The 8,209-nt window shown below is 41.8% G+C and overlaps 1 pseudogene; it reads right to left on the reverse strand.

Moving 5' to 3' along the window:
• Positions 1-5,680: 5,680 nt before the first annotated feature.
• LOC143871397 (L-type lectin-domain containing receptor kinase SIT2 pseudogene) lies at positions 5,681-7,944 on the reverse strand (annotated as a pseudogene).
• Positions 7,945-8,209: the final 265 nt, after the last annotated feature.

Consider the following 8,209-nt stretch of genomic DNA (forward strand, 5'->3'; position numbering starts at 1 on the left):
CCATGATTGGGATGACCTCTAATCTTGTTTGATAAGAATGACACTCCGACTTCTTGCAACTACATCATATCTTTCTTAAATAGTGGTCATTAGATTGTCAAAAAAAAGGGGGATAGAAGTACAAAGTAATATAAGTCCATATCTTCTTTCTTCATCTTTGTATCAACCTTGTGGAGTTGGTCCACAAGCCCATTGAATGCTGTTGAGAAAACCTGCCGGGCAAATTAATCCGATCATTCACAAATTATACGGAAAAGTAAAATAAACAAACAAGCCACAAGATGAACACCAAGATTTTACATGGTTCGGCCAAGCCTACTCCACGGGCGAGAAACACGATCTTCCACTATGAGAGAAACAAAATACAAGGATTACAATGAATTAATCACAAACCCACAAACCACAATCCTTTCCTTGCTTCTCAACCCAAGACCATACAAGAGTAACCCAAGAGAAACCCACAAGAGAAAACCCAAGAAAAGCACCAAGAGAAAACCCCGAGAAGAAACCCTGAGAGGAACCCAAGAAACCTTCTTTCTCCTTCCCTCTCTTTCTTCTCTCCCTTCTCTCTTTCTTTCTCTTTCTTCTCTTTCTCCTTAGGTAGCCTAACACACCTAAGCCTCTTGCCGCACTCTTGTTTTGCCACTGCTCCACATGAGAAAAGCCTCTCATTTTTTTATCTCTTAGGTTTTCACCAAAAGCCTAAACAATAGCAATTTCTGTTTCGTTTCCCACCGCCTGGAAAGTGGCGTGGGAAACAAGGCAACTTTCCCAACAATCTCCACCTTGGCTTGTTTCCCAGCCACCTGAAGATTTTTCATTGATATCGCCATTGCTCTGTTGTCACCGCAAACCACTATTGGCCTTCTGAAGTACCAGCTACACATCCTCGAATCACTCTTGCCGCACTCTTGTTTTGCCACTGCTCCACATGAGAAAAGCCTCTCATTTTTTTATCTCTTAGGTTTTCACCAAAAGCCTAAACAATAGCAATTTCTGTTTCGTTTCCCACCGCCTGGAAAGTGGCGTGGGAAACAAGGCAACTTTCCCAACAATCTCCACCTTGGCTTGTTTCCCAGCCACCTGAAGATTTTCCATTGATATCGCCATTGCTCTGTTGTCACCGCAAACCACTATTGGCCTTCTGAAGTACCAGCTACACATCCTCGAATCACCTTGATTCTGACTCCTCCGGTTTCGATCAACACGACCAATGCACATGTGTAGCTGGCAACCCGTTGACTCACCCAGTCAATCTTGGAGAGGGATCTCGATCCATCATCTCCAACACATGTACTGTTATCCTCTCACCATCGCCTGTAACCTGAAAATCCGTCTCTGCACCAACTGCGAAAGAGACCCTATGGGTGCACGCACTACCACTCTGTTTCCATCTAACCGTCGAGATCTTAGGAACACTAGTCACCGTGTCCCATACCAGATGATATAATCCACCACACTTCTCTACGTTCATCAGAACCTACAGCCGCGTGTGATTTTCATGGCCCCACCTGCAGCTGAATACCTGCAACCCCTGGAGTCCAACCGGCCAAGTGGTACCAGATTCTTCTGTATCTTTGGGACATACACCACACCACCCAAGTATGAACCACTCTGTCGATCATCTTGATCGTCACCGTCCCAACTCTCGTGACGTCACAAGTAGACCCATCACCCAAGGACACTGCACCCGCCCTTGTCTCCTTAAACGTATCTAAATATTCTCTCCTAGAGCATACATGAACAGAGTACTGTGAATCTAAAATCCAATCATTGTGAGGAGAAGTGTGATTACCTGTGGAGACTGTGAGAAAGTCTCCAAACTCTTCACTCTAGTCATCCGTTATCGTTGCCGCCGTATTCTTAGCACCATTGCCCGCCTGGTCAGCTCGCTTTAGACAATCCCGCTTGATGTGGCCATATTCCTTGCAGCGGTAACATTGCACGCCCTTTCCACCGACTCTGGATCTTGACCTACCTTTTCCCGATCCCCTGTCTGACGTCCTTTTTCTTTGATTTCCACCATGAACAACCAGCTCATGCTCTTCACTTCCACCAAGAATAGGTTTCTTCCGCATCTCATTCGATAAGAGCGACGCCGTGACTTACTCTAACTTTATTGTATCCTTACCATACAACAAATCGAAGTAAGAAGCAAAAAGGCCTTATCTTCTTCCTTCAACTTTTCGTCAACCTTGTGGAGCTGATCCACAAGTCTGTTGAATATCGTGATGTGTTCCAAAAGATTCTCGCCTTCCTACATCTTCACCCCGTACAATTGCCGCTTCAGATACAACCGGTTGACCAAGCTTTTTGACATGTAAAGCTTTTCCAACTTCTAGCATAATCTAGGCACATCTTCTTCTTTCATAACGTTAAACATAATGCTATCTGCTAGACATAGTCGAATCGTACTTACTGCCTTCGACTAAATGTCTTCCCACTTGGCATCCGACATCTTCTCCATCTTTCCATCCTTTCCCTTCAACGCCTTTAGCCAAAATCCCTGCTGAACTAGGATGTCCTTCACTCTCATCTGTCATAGGGTGAAACTGACCTTTCCGTCAAATCTGTCGATGTTGAACTGAGTAGAACTTGATTTTACCGCCATCTCACATTACTCCACACTTCACGATGTAGCGCTCCATCTAGAACGAGAATCTTTCTTGGACAATCTTTCTACTCTCAAAGATCACTCTAACCACGATCCAACCACAACACCCACGATCACTCCACCTGGCCAATGATCGCTCTAAGCACAGGTCTGATACCACTTGTTGGGAATCTAACCGGGTAGAACTCACCCCTAAAAGCTAGCCGTTAGAGAGAGAGGGTGCCCATTCCCTTTTAACCCATCCCCATCCACTTCACTTATCCGATGTGTGGAACCCCAACGGGGCTCCACGCGGAAGCAAGGTGGACAATCTCGCCCCCCCCCCACGGATTGGCAACGTGGGAACCACGAGATACTACACTGGGTTTTCCAGATCTTCCCCAATGGACATTCCCGCCCTTGGAGCAAAAAAATTCTCACATTCCTTCATCTTTGACTCATGCAATTAATAATTTATATACGACCTATTTCCCTAGATCTTTGACATGTACGGCTTCTCCAGTTTCTCTCACAATTTAGGCACAAATTCTTCCTCCATAACATTGGACATGATGTTATCCACTAGACATAGTCCAATTGTGTCAACCACTCTTAACCTATTAGTCCAATTGTGTCAACCACTCTTAACTCAGTGTCTTCCCACTCAGTATTCTACATCTTCTCTGCTATTTCATCATTTTCCTCCAACACCTTAGTTGGATCTCGTTGAACTAGAATGCCTTTCACTCTTATCTACCAAAGAGTAAAGCTTGTTTCATCATTTTCCTCAAACACCTTAGAAGGATCTTGTTGAACTAGAATGCCTCTTACTCTTCTCTACCAAAAAGTAAAGCTCCCTTTCCTTTACTCTTCTTTACCAAAAAGTAAAGCTCCTTGTCCTTTTACTCTTCTCTACCAAAAAGTAAAGTTCCCTTTTCCATTAAAATTCTCAATCTTGAATTTTGAGGTTGAGCCATTTATCACCATTTTAGGTCAATTTCAAATTACTTCATAAATTAAACTTTGAAAGCAAATTGTTCAATTTTGGCTCTGTTGAGAGAGAATGAGAGGAGAAAATGTGTGACTTGGAGAGATCTCCCCCACTCATGTATTTATACTAACGGAATATAAAGTACAAAGTCAACTATGTCCTTAGGCATATTACATATTCTAACACTCCCCCTCAAGCTGGAATGTATTTACCATACTTTCCTAGCTTGTTATAAATATCACTCATTCTAGCCTTTCTTAGTGACTTTGTAAACATGTCGGTTAGCTGATCCATTGAACAAGTAAACACAGTGCCTATTTCTCCCTTCTGGATTCTCTGACGAATAAAATGACAGTCCACCTCAATGTGTTTTATGCGCTCATGGAACACTACATTGGTAGCAATGTGTATTGCAGCCTTGTTATTAGAGTACAACTGCGAAGGAGAAGAGGGAACAATACCAATCTCAGATAAAAGTGACCGTAGCCAGATGAATTCAGTACTTGTGTGTGCCATTGCTCTGTACTTGGCTTCTGCACTGGAACTATGGTGGTCCTAGCGTAGGGTCCGGTTAGGGTTAGGGGTGGGAGGAAGAAGAAGAAGAAGGGGGGAGGGCTACGGTGGGTCCCTAGGGAATCAAAACCGTAGGGCTCTAAGACCATGTTGAGAGAAAATGTGTAACGTGGAGAGATCTCCCCCTCACTCATGTATTTATGTAAAGGAATATAAAGTACAAAGTCAACTATGCCCTTAGGAATATTACATATTCTAAGAGGCTCTAGTTGTTCAAATTCTCTGTTCATTTGATCAAACATTCATTCATCTGATTGGCCGGCATGATCGATCAGGCTCTAGTCATCCGATTGGATTATCAATTAGTTGATACTTGATTGGTAAGAGTATAGTCAGTCAGTCAAATATTCCACTAATCAACTTGATAGAGAATTCCTTATTTTAAAAATTTAATCCAATTTCATTTGTTTTATATCCCAATCAATTCAAACCTCTTTGATTGATCGACAAACCTAAAAAACCAAAACTAAACCACATATATAAAAACAAAAGTATATCGTGATCAAACCGACCACCTTTCCAACCATGACTTCAAGTAATGCCCCACTAGGATTTCAATGCCACTTTGTTGTTATTATAATCTGTCTAGCCTAAGGCGGTTTACATGATACAAGTTTGATGAGGTAAACAAACTATAAGCTGAAAAAATAATATGAGTGTTTTATGTGGTTTGACAAGATTGTCTATATCCATGAGAGAGAAGCCATCTTCAACTATAACCAACAAGCACAACGGATTACAAAGAAATAATTGTCAAAACCTAGAAGGTCAAACGCAAGAGCACCTAATGTCTAAGCGAAACCACTATCACTTTCCACACATTGAACTTCTTTCTCTGTTTTTCTCCTCGCAATTTCTGCCAGGTATAACAATGACTTATATAACTTAGGTTTCCTCAATTTAAGCCACTCTCTTCTCTCACTCCTAGTCCAACTAAGAAGCAAGAAGAGAGTCCCACGACTTTAGAAAAAGTCCATATTTATTCTCCTCTCATCATCAAGTAGCAATCATGAAGATAATTTTCAGGTAGGAACTTCTTCAACTCTCTTTTTCCCACAATTCGATTTTCTCCTACCCTAATTTTTGTTGTCGAAGTTTTAGTTGTTACCACCAAGCCGAACCATGTCTTTTTAAGAACGATTGTGACATCATAAGAAGACCTGATTGAGAGTGTATGCATTTCATCATTTCTCTTGGACGTTGTGGTTGAGACATGAGACATAGTCTCTCTCTCTCTCTCTCTCTCTCTCTCTCTCTCTCTCTCTCTCTCTCCTTTTATGTTCACTTGTGTTGGTTTCTTTCCTTCGATGAGCCCCAAAAGGTATGGAATAAAACCAACTTCCAAAGACCGCGAAGCCTGCTAGATTTGAAATGAACGAACAGGCAGATGAGTGCCTCATCACAATGCAAAATCTAGGAACAGCTGGTCAAGCGAAACCAAATCGACCCTTAAACTCACGTGAGGGGGATGTTGATAGGGCTAAGTGCCTGCAATTAGTAAAAAATCCTCAAAAACAAAACACTTATTTAAAGGCCAGGTTTGTAATATGAGAAAGAAATAACTTAAAGAACTAAACAACCAGCAATGTATAAAATTAAATACATCCATATACATGTGTGTTAATTTAACTTAAAACAGAAACAAAATGCTTAATGGCCTCCAGTTGAAGCATTTCCTGATGAATTCATAAAAACACTTTCTAGAGAAGGATATGACATGTCTATATCAGTGAAACCTCCATCTTGCCCCACTGATAAGCCACCAGCACTAAAACTATCAAAGTTCCGTTCAGGCAGAGGAGCTTCACCCTCCAAAAATTGCATTACTTCCTGCATACTTGGCCTGCCTACTGAGTCTGGGTGTGAACAAAGCAAGCCAATCTTCAACACAAGCTCAACTTCCTCCACTACAAAATCACTTCCCAATTTCGAATCCCTAGCCTCCACAATTGCACCTCTCCTCCAAAATTTCAACACCCAATCTACTAAAACTGCCTCCTCTAACACTAATCTATGCTCTATTGGCCTCCTCCCACAAGCAACTTCAAGCACAAAAGCCCCGAATGCGAAAACATCGGTTTTTACAGTCGCTTTGCCCGTTGTTGTCAGCTCTGGTGCAATATAACCCGGCGTCCCAACCACGTGGGTTGTTCCAGGATCAGACCCATGATCATATAACCTTGCCATCCCAAAATCACCCAATCGTCCATTCATTTCGCGGTCTATTAACACGTTACTAGCTTTGATGTCTCTGTGAAGAACAACTTGCTCCCATTCTTCATGCAAATATTGAAGCCCAGAAGCTACTCCTTTGATTATTCTAAACCTTTGACTCCAATTCAGTGTTTTTTCAGCTTGATCAAAGATGAATTTGTCTAGACTTCCATTGGGCATAAAATCGTAAACCAAAAGCAGCTCGCCTTTACGCCGGCAATAGCCGAGGAGTTGCACCAAATTCCGGTGCCGGAGCCTGCCAAGGCATACAATCTCTGCAACAAACTCTCTCATCCCTTGTCTTGATTCATGAGAGACTCTCTTCACTGCCACTTCAATTTTGGTTGTGGGTAACACACCTTTATAAACCCTACCGAAACCTCCATTTCCCAAGAGTTGTTTGTCTTTGAATCCGTTGGTGGCTATGAAAAGATCCTTGTATGAAAACCTATCTGGCCCATATTGGTGCTCCCAATCTTCCCTTATTTCTGCAAATTTGATCTTCCTTCTTACTATAACAGCAACGGCAAAAAATATAGTTAGTACTAAAACCACACTAATTATAGGCAACCCAATTGTCAAGACCCTTGATTTCTTCTTGGGTCCTATCCGAGGGAGAGAAGGAAGGTTAGCGAGATTGAGAGCTGGGGCGTCCCCATTCAGCATAAAGCTCCATCCAAGAACGTACTGAGACGATGCAATTGTGCCTGTAGACGCAGAGAAGCCAACATACATTGAATCTAAGATGATTGAAGAAAGATTAACATCCAAAGACAAGAGCGGAAATTTTGGTTTTGGTATGTGAATTGGAGATAATGTTACAGTAAGTCTCTTATCTGTCCCATTATAATCTACCCAAACCTGAATTCGTTCTCCATTTTTAAGACTAACGTTCATAAAACCACCAGACCCATTTGTGAAATAACCCGCCGGGGAAGAAAACGTAGAGTTCAAGCTGTTCATATCAATTCCTACATGGTTATCATCTATATCTTGGAATTCTGGGTTCAGGGTTGTGTCAAGCTCTACCGCAAAAATATGGTTCGAGGGATTTCCGATGTCGGTGAGATTGAAGAGGCCGAGATATTGTTGGGGAAGAGCTGTGTTTAGAGACTTAGAAGGGGAGAGCGTGAAGGCGATTCCATGGCCAGTCATGTCGGGATACTCGGGAACGATTGCGAAGACGAAATAAGTGGAGAAAGATAGAGAATTACTTATGGAAGAGTTATCAGTAGAGAAAGATTGAGAACTATTTGTTGAAGAGTTCATGAATTGAAGGGGACTGGGGAAGAAGGCATGACCTTTTTGTAGCTTTGCTGTGTCTGTGAGTTTTAAGAGGCCATTGGACATTATCTCAGCCTCGCCGTTTAGGCTTAGGTTGGCTCCCTTAAATCCATTGTAAGTAAAAGCATCTTGAGTCTCAGATGATCCTAGTTCTATCAGAAAAAAGAGGAGGAGGATCTTTGGAAACATGGCTGAAAATCTCACTATATGACTCCCAAATTCTCTTTATCTAAAGACAACAGAGTTGCAGGTCTTAGAGGGATCCTATTTTTTTTCTTGTTTAGATGGTCAACAAGAGTGGTTGGACGTTATTGTCGTGCCCCTCATCATGATTAAGATGGAGGGCTGCGCATACTAATATTGACTATACCATTCAAAAAATAAATGCTAATATTGAATATTTTTTCTGTTTTTGCATGCTATACTGCAAACCTATCTTGACTTTGAGAAAGGGTAATGGTCATTAGTGGTGACCCTTCTCTAGTTGTCTCCTATTCTCTGGTTTTTTAAAATTTCATCATTTGGTTTCTCTTCTTTAGTAAATCATTCTAGAA

Source organism: Tasmannia lanceolata, unplaced genomic scaffold (assembly GCF_043159265.1).
Source record: "Tasmannia lanceolata isolate RefF3 unplaced genomic scaffold, GAP_Taslan_0.1 ptg000002l, whole genome shotgun sequence".
Classification (NCBI taxonomy): Eukaryota; Viridiplantae; Streptophyta; class Magnoliopsida; order Canellales; family Winteraceae; genus Tasmannia; species Tasmannia lanceolata.